We start from the raw sequence: 14,856 nt of genomic DNA on the forward strand, positions 1-14,856 counted from the left end.
TTTTTCATCAGAAAATGGATTTTTTGGACTTTAGAAAAATTGATTCAAAATATCATTTGGATTGTGCCTCATGTTGAATAACTACTTTTTAAAGCCTCAATGTGACCAAAATTGCCATTTGTACAGACTTTTTCTCCTACTAGAAGCTTCTATTTCGAACAATTTCAGGCATTAAAATGACTCTAAACACAATTATTTTAGTTCCAAAAGTGATAATTCACATGCAATAGTCATTTACAGTCAAAAAATAAAACATTAAAAAATTACCATTTCTGACCATCTGGAGAAATTTTGACAGGTCACGGGTCATCGTTTTTCATCAGAAAATGGATTTTTTGGACTTTAGAAAAATTGATTCAAAATGTCATTTGGATTGTGCCTCATGTTGAATAACTACTTTTTAAAGCCTCAATGTGACCAAAATTGCCATTTTTACAGACTTTTTCTCCTACTAGAAGCTTCTATTTCGACCAATTTCAGGCATTAAAATGACTCTAAACACACTTATTTTAGTTCCAAAAGTGATAATTCACATGCAATAGTCATTTACAGTCAAAAAATTAAACATTAAAAAATTACCATTTCTGACCATCTGGAGAAAGTTCAACAGGTCACGGGTCATCGTTTTTCATCAGAAAATTGATTTTTTCGGCTTTATAAAAATTGATTCAAAATGTCATTTGGATTGTGCCTCATGTTGAATAACTACTTATTAAAGCCTCAATGTGACCAAAATTGCCATTTTTACAGACTTTTTCTCCTTCTCAGAAGCTTCTATTATGACTAATTTCAGGCATTAAGACGACTCTAAACACACTTATTTTAGTTCCACAAGTGATAATTCACATGCAATAGTCATTTACAGTCAAAAAATTAAACATTAAAAAATTACCATTTCTGACCATCTGGAGAAATTTCGACAGGTCGCGGGTCATCGTTTTTCATCAGAAAATGGATTTTTTGGACTTTAGAAAAATTGATTCAAAATATCATTTGGATTGTTCCTCATGTTGAATAACTACTTTTTAAAGCCTCAATGTGACCAAAATTGCCATTTTTACACACTTTTTCTCCTACTAGAAGCTTCTATTTCGACCAATTTCAGGCATTAAAATGACTCTAAACACACTTCTTTTAGTTCCAAAAGTGATAATTCATATGCAATAGTCATTTACAGTCAAAAAAATTAAACATTCAAAAATTACCATTTCTGACCATCTGGAGAAAGTTAAACAGGTCACGGGTCATCGTTTTTCATCAGAAAATTGATTTTTGGACTTTAGAAAAATTGATTCAAAATGTCATTTGAATTGTGCCTCATGTTGAATAACTACTTTTTAAAGCCTCGACGTGACCAAAATTGCCATTTTTACAGACTTTTTCTCCTACTGGAAGCTTCTATTTCGACCAACTTCAGGCATTAAAATGACTCTAAACACACTTATTTTAGTTCCACAAGTTATAATTCACTTGCAATAGTCATTTACAGTCAAAAAATTAAACATTAAAAAATTTCCATTTCTGACCATCTGGAGAAATTTCGACAGATCACGGGTTATCGTTTTTCATCAGAAAATTTATTTTTTGGACTTTAGAAAAATTGATTCAAAATATCATTTGGATTGTGCCTTATGTTGAATAACTACTTTATAAAGCCTCAATGTGACCAAAATTGCCATTTGTACAGACTTTTTCTCCTACTAGAAGCTTCTATTTCAAACAATTGCAGGCATTGAAATGACCCTAAACACACTTATTTTAGTTCCAAAAGTGATAATTCACATGCAATAGTCATTTACAGTCAAAAAATAAAACATTAAAAAATTACCATTTCTGACCATCTGGAGAAATTTCGACAGGTCACGGGTCATCGTTTTTCATCAGAAAATGGATTTTTTGGACTTTAGAAAAATTGATTCAAAATATCATTTGGATTGTGCCTCATGTTGAATAACTACTTTTTAAAGCCTCAATGTGACCAAAATTGCCATTTGTACAGACTTTTTCTCCTACTAGAAGCTTCTATTTCGAACAATTGCAGGCATTAAAGTGACCCTAAACACACTTATTTTAGTTCCAAAAGTGATAATTCACATGCAATAGTCATTTACAGTCAAAAAATAAAACATTAAAAAATTACCATTTCTGACCATCTGGAGAAATTTCGACAGGTCACGGGTCATCGTTTTTCATCAGAAAATTGATTTTTTGGACTTTAGAAAAATTGATTCAAAATATCATTTTGATTGTGCCTCATGTTGAATAACTACTTTTTAAAGCCTCAATGTGACCAAAATTGCCATTTTTACAGACTTTTTCTCCTACTAGAAGCTTCTATTTCGAACAATTTCAGGCATTAAAATGACTCTAAACACACTTATTTTAGTTCCAAAAGTGATAATTCACATGCAATAGTCATTTACAGTCAAAAAATTAAACATTAAAAAATTACCATTTCTGACCATCTGGAGAAAGTTCAACAGGTCACGGGTCATCGTTTTTCATCAAAAAATGTATTTTTTTGACTTTAGAAAAATTGATTAAAAATGTCATTTGGATTGTTCCTCATGTTTAATAACTACTTTTTAAAGCCTCAATGTGACCAAAATTGCCATTTTTACACAATTTTTCTCCTACTAGAAGCTTCTATCTCGACCAATTTCAGGCATTAAAATGACTCTAAACACACTTCTTTTAGTTCCAAAAGTGATAATTCATATGCAATAGTCATTTACAGTCAAAAAAATTAAACATTAAAAAAATACCATTTCTGACCATCTGGAGAAAGTTCAACAGGTCACGGGTCATCGTTTTTCATCAGAAAATTGATTTTTGGACTTTAGAAAAATTGATTCAAAATGTCATTTGAATTGTGCCTCATGTTGAATCACTACTTTTTAAAGCCTCGATGTGACCAAAATTGCCATTTTTACAGACTTTTTCTCCTACTAGAAGCTTCTATTTCGACCAACTTCAGGCATTAAAATGACTCTAAACACACTTATTTTAGTTCCACAAGTGATAATTCACTTGCAATAGTCATTCACAGTCAAAAAAATTAAACATTAAAAAATTTCCATTTCTGACCATCTGGAGAAATTTCGACAGGTCACGGGTCATCGTTTTTCATCAGAAAATGGATTTTTTGGACTTTAGAAAAATTGATTCAAAATATCATTTGGATTGTGCCTCATGTTGAATAACTACTTTTTAAAGCCTCAATGTGACCAAAATTGCCATTTGTACAGACTTTTTCTCCTACTAGAAGCTTCTATTTCGAACAATTTCAGGCATTAAAATGACTCTAAACACAATTATTTTAGTTCCAAAAGTGATAATTCACATGCAATAGTCATTTACAGTCAAAAAATAAAACATTAAAAAATTACCATTTCTGACCATCTGGAGAAATTTTGACAGGTCACGGGTCATCGTTTTTCATCAGAAAATGGATTTTTTGGACTTTAGAAAAATTGATTCAAAATGTCATTTGGATTGTGCCTCATGTTGAATAACTACTTTTTAAAGCCTCAATGTGACCAAAATTGCCATTTTTACAGACTTTTTCTCCTACTAGAAGCTTCTATTTCGACCAATTTCAGGCATTAAAATGACTCTAAACACACTTATTTTAGTTCCAAAAGTGATAATTCACATGCAATAGTCATTTACAGTCAAAAAATTAAACATTAAAAAATTACCATTTCTGACCATCTGGAGAAAGTTCAACAGGTCACGGGTCATCGTTTTTCATCAGAAAATTGATTTTTTCGGCTTTATAAAAATTGATTCAAAATGTCATTTGGATTGTGCCTCATGTTGAATAACTACTTATTAAAGCCTCAATGTGACCAAAATTGCCATTTTTACAGACTTTTTCTCCTTCTCAGAAGCTTCTATTATGACTAATTTCAGGCATTAAGACGACTCTAAACACACTTATTTTAGTTCCACAAGTGATAATTCACATGCAATAGTCATTTACAGTCAAAAAATTAAACATTAAAAAATTACCATTTCTGACCATCTGGAGAAATTTCGACAGGTCGCGGGTCATCGTTTTTCATCAGAAAATGGATTTTTTGGACTTTAGAAAAATTGATTCAAAATATCATTTGGATTGTTCCTCATGTTGAATAACTACTTTTTAAAGCCTCAATGTGACCAAAATTGCCATTTTTACACACTTTTTCTCCTACTAGAAGCTTCTATTTCGACCAATTTCAGGCATTAAAATGACTCTAAACACACTTCTTTTAGTTCCAAAAGTGATAATTCATATGCAATAGTCATTTACAGTCAAAAAAATTAAACATTCAAAAATTACCATTTCTGACCATCTGGAGAAAGTTAAACAGGTCACGGGTCATCGTTTTTCATCAGAAAATTGATTTTTGGACTTTAGAAAAATTGATTCAAAATGTCATTTGAATTGTGCCTCATGTTGAATAACTACTTTTTAAAGCCTCGACGTGACCAAAATTGCCATTTTTACAGACTTTTTCTCCTACTGGAAGCTTCTATTTCGACCAACTTCAGGCATTAAAATGACTCTAAACACACTTATTTTAGTTCCACAAGTTATAATTCACTTGCAATAGTCATTTACAGTCAAAAAATTAAACATTAAAAAATTTCCATTTCTGACCATCTGGAGAAATTTCGACAGATCACGGGTTATCGTTTTTCATCAGAAAATTTATTTTTTGGACTTTAGAAAAATTGATTCAAAATATCATTTGGATTGTGCCTTATGTTGAATAACTACTTTATAAAGCCTCAATGTGACCAAAATTGCCATTTGTACAGACTTTTTCTCCTACTAGAAGCTTCTATTTCAAACAATTGCAGGCATTGAAATGACCCTAAACACACTTATTTTAGTTCCAAAAGTGATAATTCACATGCAATAGTCATTTACAGTCAAAAAATAAAACATTAAAAAATTACCATTTCTGACCATCTGGAGAAATTTCGACAGGTCACGGGTCATCGTTTTTCATCAGAAAATTGATTTTTTGGACTTTAGAAAAATTGATTCAAAATATCATTTGGATTGTGCCTCATGTTGAATAACTACTTTTTAAAGCCTCAATGTGACCAAAATTGCCATTTTTACAGACTTTTTCTCCTACTTGAAGCTTCTATTTCGAACAATTTCAGGCATTAAAATGACTCTAAACACACTTATTTTAGTTCCAAAAGTGATAATTCACATGCAATAGTCATTTACAGTCAAAAAATTAAACATTAAAAAATTACCATTTCTGACCATCTGGAGAAAGTTCAACAGGTCACGGGTCATCGTTTTTCATCAAAAAATGTATTTTTTTGACTTTAGAAAAATTGATTAAAAATGTCATTTGGATTGTTCCTCATGTTTAATAACTACTTTTTAAAGCCTCAATGTGACCAAAATTGCCATTTTTACACAATTTTTCTCCTACTAGAAGCTTCTATCTCGACCAATTTCAGGCATTAAAATGACTCTAAACACACTTCTTTTAGTTCCAAAAGTGATAATTCATATGCAATAGTCATTTACAGTCAAAAAAATTAAACATTAAAAAAATACCATTTCTGACCATCTGGAGAAAGTTCAACAGGTCACGGGTCATCGTTTTTCATCAGAAAATTGATTTTTGGACTTTAGAAAAATTGATTCAAAATGTCATTTGAATTGTGCCTCATGTTGAATCACTACTTTTTAAAGCCTCGATGTGACCAAAATTGCCATTTTTACAGACTTTTTCTCCTACTAGAAGCTTCTATTTCGACCAACTTCAGGCATTAAAATGACTCTAAACACACTTATTTTAGTTCCACAAGTGATAATTCACTTGCAATAGTCATTCACAGTCAAAAAAATTAAACATTAAAAAATTTCCATTTCTGACCATCTGGAGAAATTTCGACAGGTCACGGGTCATCGTTTTTCATCAGAAAATGGATTTTTTGGACTTTAGAAAAATTGATTCAAAATATCATTTGGATTGTGCCTCATGTTGAATAACTACTTTTTAAAGCCTTAATGTGACCAAAATTGCCATTTGTACAGACTTTTTCTCCTACTAGAAGCTTCTATTTCGAACAATTTAAGGCATTAAAATGACTCTAAACACAATTATTTTAGTTCCAAAAGTGATAATTCACATGCAATAGTCATTTACAGTCAAAAAAAAAAACATTAAAAAATTACCATTTCTGACCATCTGGAGAAATTTTGACAGGTCACGGGTCATCGTTTTTCATCAGAAAATGGATTTTTTGGACTTTAGAAAAATTGATTCAAAATGTCATTTGGATTGTGCCTCATGTTGAATAACTACTTTTTAAAGCCTCAATGTGACCAAAATTGCCATTTTTACAGACTTTTTCTCCTACTAGAAGCTTCTATTTCGACCAATTTCAGGCATTAAAATGACTCTAAACACACTTATTTTAGTTCCAAAAGTGATAATTCACATGCAATAGTCATTTACAGTCAAAAAATTAAACATTAAAAAATTACCATTTCTGACCATCTGGAGAAAGTTCAACAGGTCACGGGTCATCGTTTTTCATCAGAAAATTGATTTTTTCGGCTTTATAAAAATTGATTCAAAATGTCATTTGGATTGTGCCTCATGTTGAATAACTACTTATTAAAGCCTCAATGTGACCAAAATTGCCATTTTTACAGACTTTTTCTCCTTCTCAGAAGCTTCTATTATGACTAATTTCAGGCATTAAGACGACTCTAAACACACTTATTTTAGTTCCACAAGTGATAATTCACATGCGATAGTCATTTACAGTCAAAAAATTAAACATTAAAAAATTACCATTTCTGACCATCTGGAGAAATTTCGACAGGTCGCGGGTCATCGTTTTTCATCAGAAAATGGATTTTTTGGACTTTAGAAAAATTGATTCAAAATATCATTTGGATTGTTCCTCATGTTGAATAACTACTTTTTAAAGCCTCAATGTGACCAAAATTGCCATTTTTACAGACTTTTTCTCCTACTGGAAGCTTCTATTTCGACCAACTTCAGGCATTAAAATGACTCTAAACACACTTATTTTAGTTCCACAAGTTATAATTCACTTGCAATAGTCATTTACAGTCAAAAAATTAAACATTAAAAAATTTCCATTTCTGACCATCTGGAGAAATTTCGACAGATCACGGGTTATCGTTTTTCATCAGAAAATTTATTTTTTGGACTTTAGAAAAATTGATTCAAAATATCATTTGGATTGTGCCTCATGTTGAATAACTACTTTATAAAGCCTCAATGTGACCAAAATTGCCATTTGTACAGACTTTTTCTCCTACTAGAAGCTTCTATTTCAAACAATTGCAGGCATTGAAATGACCCTAAACACACTTATTTTAGTTCCAAAAGTGATAATTCACATGCAATAGTCATTTACAGTCAAAAAATAAAACATTAAAAAATTACCATTTCTGACCATCTGGAGAAATTTCGACAGGTCACGGGTCATCGTTTTTCATCAGAAAATTGATTTTTTGGACTTTAGAAAAATTGATTCAAAATATCATTTGGATTGTGCCTCATGTTGAATAACTACTTTTTAAAGCCTCAATGTGACCAAAATTGCCATTTTTACAGACTTTTTCTCCTACTAGAAGCTTCTATTTCGAACAATTTCAGGCATTAAAATGACTCTAAACACACTTATTTTAGTTCCAAAAGTGATAATTCACATGCAATAGTCATTTACAGTCAAAAAAATAAAACATTAAAAAATTACCATTTCTGACCATCTGGAGAAATTTCGACAGGTCGCGGGTCATCGTTTTTCATCAGAAAATGGATTTTTTGGACTTTAGAAAAATTGATTCAAAATGTCATTTGGATTGTGCCTCATGTTGAATAACTACTTTTTAAAGCCTCAATGTGACCAAAATTGCCATTTTTACAGACTTTTTCTCCTACTAGAAGCTTCTATTTCGACCAATTTCAGGCATTAAAATGACTCTAAACACACTTATTTTAGTTCCAAAAGTGATAATTCACATGCAATAGTCATTTACAGTCAAAAAATAAAACATTAAAAAATTACCATTTCTGACCATCTGGAGAAATTTCGACAGGTCGCGGGTCATCGTTTTTCATCAGAAAATGGATTTTTTGGACTTTAGAAAAAATTGATTCAAAATGTCATTTGGATTGTGCCTCATGTTGAATAACTACTTTTTAAAACCTCAATGTGACCAAAATTGCCATTTTTACAGACTTTTTCTCCTACTAGAAGCTTCTATTTCGACCAATTTCAGGCATTAAAATGACTCTAAACACACTTATTTTAGTTCCAAAAGTGATAATTCACATGCGATAGTCATTTACAGTCAAAAAATTAAACATTAAAAAATTACCATTTCTGACCATCTGGAGAAGTTTCGACAGGTCGCGGGTCATCGTTTTTCATCAGAAAATGGATTTTTTGGACTTTAGAAAAATTGATTAAAAATGTCATTTGGATTGTTCCTCATGTTGAATAACTACTTTTTAAAGCCTCAATGTCACCAAAATTGCCATTTTTACACACTTTTTCTCCTACTAGAAGCTTCTATCTTGACCAATTTCAGGCATTAAAATGACTCTAAACACACTTCTTTTAGTTCCAAAAGTGATAATTCATATGCAATAGTCATTTACAGTCAAAAAAATTAAACATTAAAAAAATACCATTTCTGACCATCTGGAGAAAGTTCAACAGGTCACGGGTCATCGTTTTTCATCAGAAAATTGATTTTTGGACTTTAGAAAAATTGATTCAAAATGTCATTTGAATTGTGCCTCATGTTGAATAACTACTTTTTAAAGCCTCAATGTGACCAAAATTGCCATTTGTACAGACTTTTTCTCCTACTAGAAGCTTCTATTTCAAACAATTGCAGGCATTGAAATGACCCTAAACACACTTATTTTAGTTCCAAAAGTGATAATTCACATGCAATAGTCATTTACAGTCAAAAAATAAAACATTAAAAAATTACCATTTCTGACCATCTGGAGAAATTTCGACAGGTCACGGGTCATCGTTTTTCATCAGAAAATTGATTTTTTGGACTTTAGAAAAATTGATTCAAAATATCATTTGGATTGTGCCTCATGTTGAATAACTACTTTTTAAAGCCTCAATGTGACCAAAATTGCCATTTTTACAGACTTTTTCTCCTACTAGAAGCTTCTATTTCGAACAATTTCAGGCATTAAAATGACTCTAAACACACTTATTTTAGTTCCAAAAGTGATAATTCACATGCAATAGTCATTTACAGTCAAAAAAATAAAACATTAAAAAATTACCATTTCTGACCATCTGGAGAAATTTCGACAGGTCGCGGGTCATCGTTTTTCATCAGAAAATGGATTTTTTGGACTTTAGAAAAATTGATTCAAAATGTCATTTGGATTGTGCCTCATGTTGAATAACTACTTTTTAAAGCCTCAATGTGACCAAAATTGCCATTTTTACAGACTTTTTCTCCTACTAGAAGCTTCTATTTCGACCAATTTCAGGCATTAAAATGACTCTAAACACACTTATTTTAGTTCCAAAAGTGATAATTCACATGCAATAGTCATTTACAGTCAAAAAATAAAACATTAAAAAATTACCATTTCTGACCATCTGGAGAAATTTCGACAGGTCGCGGGTCATCGTTTTTCATCAGAAAATGGATTTTTTGGACTTTAGAAAAATTGATTAAAAATGTCATTTGGATTGTTCCTCATGTTGAATAACTACTTTTTAAAGCCTCAATGTCACCAAAATTGCCATTTTTACACACTTTTTCTCCTACTAGAAGCTTCTATCTTGACCAATTTCAGGCATTAAAATGACTCTAAACACACTTCTTTTAGTTCCAAAAGTGATAATTCATATGCAATAGTCATTTACAGTCAAAAAAATTAAACATTAAAAAAATACCATTTCTGACCATCTGGAGAAAGTTCAACAGGTCACGGGTCATCGTTTTTCATCAGAAAATTGATTTTTGGACTTTAGAAAAATGTATTCAAAATGTCATTTGAATTGTGCCTCATGTTGAATAACTACTTTTTAAAGCCTCCATGTGACCAAAATTGCCATTTTTACAGACTTTTTCTCCTACTAGAAGCTTCTATTTCGACCAACTTCAGGCATTAAAATGACTCTAAACACACTTATTTTAGTTCCAAAAGTGATAATTCACATGCAATAGTCATTTACAGTCAAAAAATAAAACATTAAAAAATTACCATTTCTGACCATCTGGAGAAATTTCAACAGGTCACGGGTCATCGTTTTTCATCAGAAAATTGATTTTTTGGACTTTAGAAAAATTGATTCAAAATATCATTTGGATTGTGCCTCATGTTGAATAACTACTTTTTAAAGCCTCAATGTGACCAAAATTGCCATTTTTACAGACTTTTTCTCCTACTAGAAGCTTCTATTTCGAACAATTTCAGGCATTTAAATGACTCTAAACACACTTATTTTAGTTCCAAAAGTGATAATTCACATGCAATAGTCATTTACAGTCAAAAAATAAAACATTCAAAAATTACCATTTCTGACCATCTGGAGAAATTTCGACAGTTCGCGGGTCATCGTTTTTCATCAGAAAATGGATTTTTTGGACTTTAGAAAAATTGATTCAAAATATCATTTGGATTGTGCCTCATGTTGAATAACTACTTTTTAAAGCCTCAATGTGACCAAAATTGCCATTTGTACAGACTTTTTCTCCTACTAGAAGCTTCTATTTCGAACAATTGCAGGCATTAAAATGACCCTAAACACACTTATTTTAGTTCCAAAAGTGATAATTCACATGCAATAGTCATTTACAGTCAAAAAATAAAACATTAAAAAATTACCATTTCTGACCATCTGGAGAAATTTCGACAGGTCACGGGTCATCGTTTTTCATCAGAAAATTGATTTTTTTGGACTTTAGAAAAATTGATTCAAAATATCATTTGGATTGTGCCTCATGTTGAATAACTACTTTTTAAAGCCTCAATGTGACCAAAATTGCCATTTTTACAGACTTTTTCTCCTACTAGAAGCTTCTATTTCGAACAATTTCAGGCATTAAAATGACTCTAAACACACTTATTTTAGTTCCAAAAGTGATAATTCACATGCAATAGTCATTTACAGTCAAAAAATAAAACATTAAAAAATTACCATTTCTGACCATCTGGAGAAATTTCGACAGGTCGCGGGTCATCGTTTTTCATCAGAAAATGGATTTTTTGGACTTTAGAAAAATTGATTCAAAATGTCATTTGGATTGTGCCTCATGTTGAATAACTACTTTTTAAAGCCTCAATGTGACCAAAATTGCCATTTTCACAGACTTTTTCTCCTACTAGAAGCTTCTATTTCGACCAACTTCAGGCATTAAAATGACTCTAAACACTCTTATTTTAGTTCCACAAGTGATAATTCACTTGCAATAGTCATTTACAGTCAAAAAATTCAACATTAAAAAATTTCCATTTCTGACCATCTGGAGAAATTTCGACAGGTCACGGGTTATCGTTTTTCATCAGAAAATGGATTTTTTGGACTTTAGAAAAATTGATTCAAAATATCATTTGGATTGTGCCTCATGTTGAATAACTACTTTTTAAAGCCTCAATGTGACCAAAATTGCCATTTGTACAGACTTTTTCTCCTACTAGAAGCTTCTATTTCGACCAACTTCAGGCATTAAAATGACTCTAAACACACTTATTTTAGTTCCACAAGTGATAATTCACTTGCAATAGTTATTTACAGTCAAAAAATTAAACATTAAAAAATTTCCATTTCTGACCATCTGGAGAAATTTCGACAGGTCACGGGATATCGTTTTTCATCAGAAAATGGATTTTTTGGACTTTAGAAAAATTGATTCAAAATATCATTTGGATTGTGCCTCATGTTGAATAACTACTTTTTAAAGCCTCAATGTGACCAAAATTGCCATTTGTACAGACTTTTTCTGCTACTAGAAGCTTCTATTTCGAACAATTGCAGGCATTAAAATGACCCTAAACACACTTATTTGAGTTCCAAAAGTGATAATTCACATGCAATAGTCATTTACAGTCAAAAAATAAAACATTAAAAAATTACCATTTCTGACCATCTGGAGAAATTTCGACAGGTCACGGGTCATCGTTTTTCATCAGAAAATTGATTTTTTGGACTTTAGAAAAATTGATTCAAAATATCATTTTGATTGTGCCTCATGTTGAATAACTACTTTTTAAAGCCTCAATGTGACCAAAATTGCCATTTTTACAGACTTTTTCTCCTACTAGAAGCTTCTATTTCGACCAATTTCAGGCATTAAAATGACTCTAAACACACTTCTTTTAGTTCCAAAAGTGATAATTCATATGCAATAGTCATTTACAGTCAAAAAAATTAAACATTCAAAAATTACCATTTCTGACCATCTGGAGAAAGTTCAACAGGTCACGGGTCATCGTTTTTCATCAGAAAATTGATTTTTGGACTTTAGAAAAATTGATTCAAAATGTCATTTGAATTGTGCCTCATGTTGAATAACTACTTTTTAAAGCCTCGATGTGACCAAAATTGCCATTTTTACAGACTTTTTCTCCTACTAGAAGCTTCTATTTCGACCAACTTCAGGCATTAAAATGACTCTAAACACACTTATTTTAGTTCCACAAGTGATAATTCACTTGCAATAGTCATTTACAGTCAAAAAATAAAACATTAAAAAATTACCATTTCTGACCATCTGGAGAAATTTCGACAGGTCGCGGGTCATCGTTTTTCATCAGAAAATGGATTTTTTGGACTTTAGAAAAATTGATTCAAAATGTCATTTGGATTGTGCCTCATGTTGAATAACTACTTTTTAAAGCCTCAATGTGACCAAAATTGCCATTTTTACAGACTTTTTCTCCTACTAGAAGCTTCTATTTCGACCAACTTCAGGCATTAAAATGACTCTAAACACACTTATTTTAGTTCCAAAAGTGATAATTCAAATGCAATAGTCATTTACAGTCAAAAAATAAAACATTAAAAAATTACCATTTCTGACCATCTGGAGAAATTTCGACAGGTCGCGGGTCATCGTTTTTCATCAGAAAATGGATTTTTTGGACTTTAGAAAAAATTGATTCAAAATGTCATTTGGATTGTGCCTCATGTTGAATAACTACTTTTTAAAACCTCAATGTGACCAAAATTGCCATTTTTACAGACTTTTTCTCCTACTAGAAGCTTCTATTTCGACCAATTTCAGGCATTAAAATGACTCTAAACACACTTATTTTAGTTCCAAAAGTGATAATTCACATGCGATAGTCATTTACAGTCAAAAAATTAAACATTACAAAATTACCATTTCTGACCATCTGGAGAAATTTCGACAGGTCGCGGGTCATCGTTTTTCATCAGAAAATGGATTTTTTGGACTTTAGAAAAATTGATTAAAAATGTAATTTGGATTGTTCCTCATGTTGAATAACTACTTTTTAAAGCCTCAATGTGACCAAAATTGCCATTTTTACAAACTTTTTCTCCTACTAGAAGCTTCTATTTCGACCAACTTCAGGCATTAAAATGACTCTAAACACACTTATTTTAGTTCCAAAAGTGATAATTCACATGCAATAGTCATTTACAGTCAAAAAATTAAACATTAAAAAATTACCATTTCTGACCATCTGGAGAAAGTTCAACAGGTCACGGGTCATCGTTTTTCATCAAAAAATTTATTTTTGGACTTTAGAAAAGTTGTTTCAAAATGTCATTGGGATTGTGCCTCATGTTGAATAACTACTTTTTAAAGCCTCAATGTGACCAAAATTGCCATTTTTACAGACTTTTTCTCCTACTAGAAGCTTCTATTTCGACCAACTTCAGGCATTAAAATGACTCTAAACACACTTATTTTAGTTCCACAAGTGATAATTCACTTGCAATAGTCATTTACAGTCAAAAAATAAAACATTAAAAAATTTCCATTTCTGACGATCTGGAGAAATTTCGACAGGTCGAGGGTCATCGTTTTTCATCAGAAAATGGATTTTTTGGACTTTAGAAAAATTGATTCAAAATGTCATTTGGATTGTGCCTCATGTTGAATAACTACTTTTTAAAGCCTCAATGTGACCAAAATTGCCATTTTCACAGACTTTTTCTCCTACTAGAAGCTTCTATTTCGACCAACTTCAGGCATTAAAATGACTCTAAACACACTTATTTTAGTTCCAAAAGTGATAATTCACTTGCAATAGTCATTTACAGTCAAAAAATAAAACATTAAAAAATTTCCATTTCTGACCATCTGGAGAAATTTCGACAGGTCACGGGTTATCGTTTTTCATCAGAAAATGGATTTTTTGGACTTTAGAAAAATTGATTCAAAATATCATTTGGATTGTGCCTCATGTTGAATAACTACTTTTTAAAGCCTCAATGTGACCAAAATTGCCATTTGTACAGACTTTTTCTCCTACTAGAAGCTTCTATCTTGACCAACTTCAGGCATTAAAATGACTCTAAACACACTTATTTTAGTTCCACAAGTGATAATTCACGTGCAATAGTTATTTACAGTCAAAAAATTAAACATTAAAAAATTTCCATTTCTGACCATCTGGAGAAATTTCGACAGGTCACGGGATATCGTTTTTCATCAGAAAATGGATTTTTTGGACTTTAGAAAAATTGATTCAAAATATCATTTGGATTGTGCCTCATGTTGAATAACTACTTTTTAAAGCCTCAATGTGACCAAAATTGCCATTTGTACAGACTTTTTCTCCTACTAGAAGCTTCTATTTCGACCAACTTCAGGCATTAAAATGACCC

This window comes from Triturus cristatus, chromosome 5_2, assembly GCF_964204655.1.
Source record: "Triturus cristatus chromosome 5_2, aTriCri1.1, whole genome shotgun sequence".
NCBI classification, from domain to species: domain Eukaryota; kingdom Metazoa; phylum Chordata; class Amphibia; order Caudata; family Salamandridae; genus Triturus; species Triturus cristatus.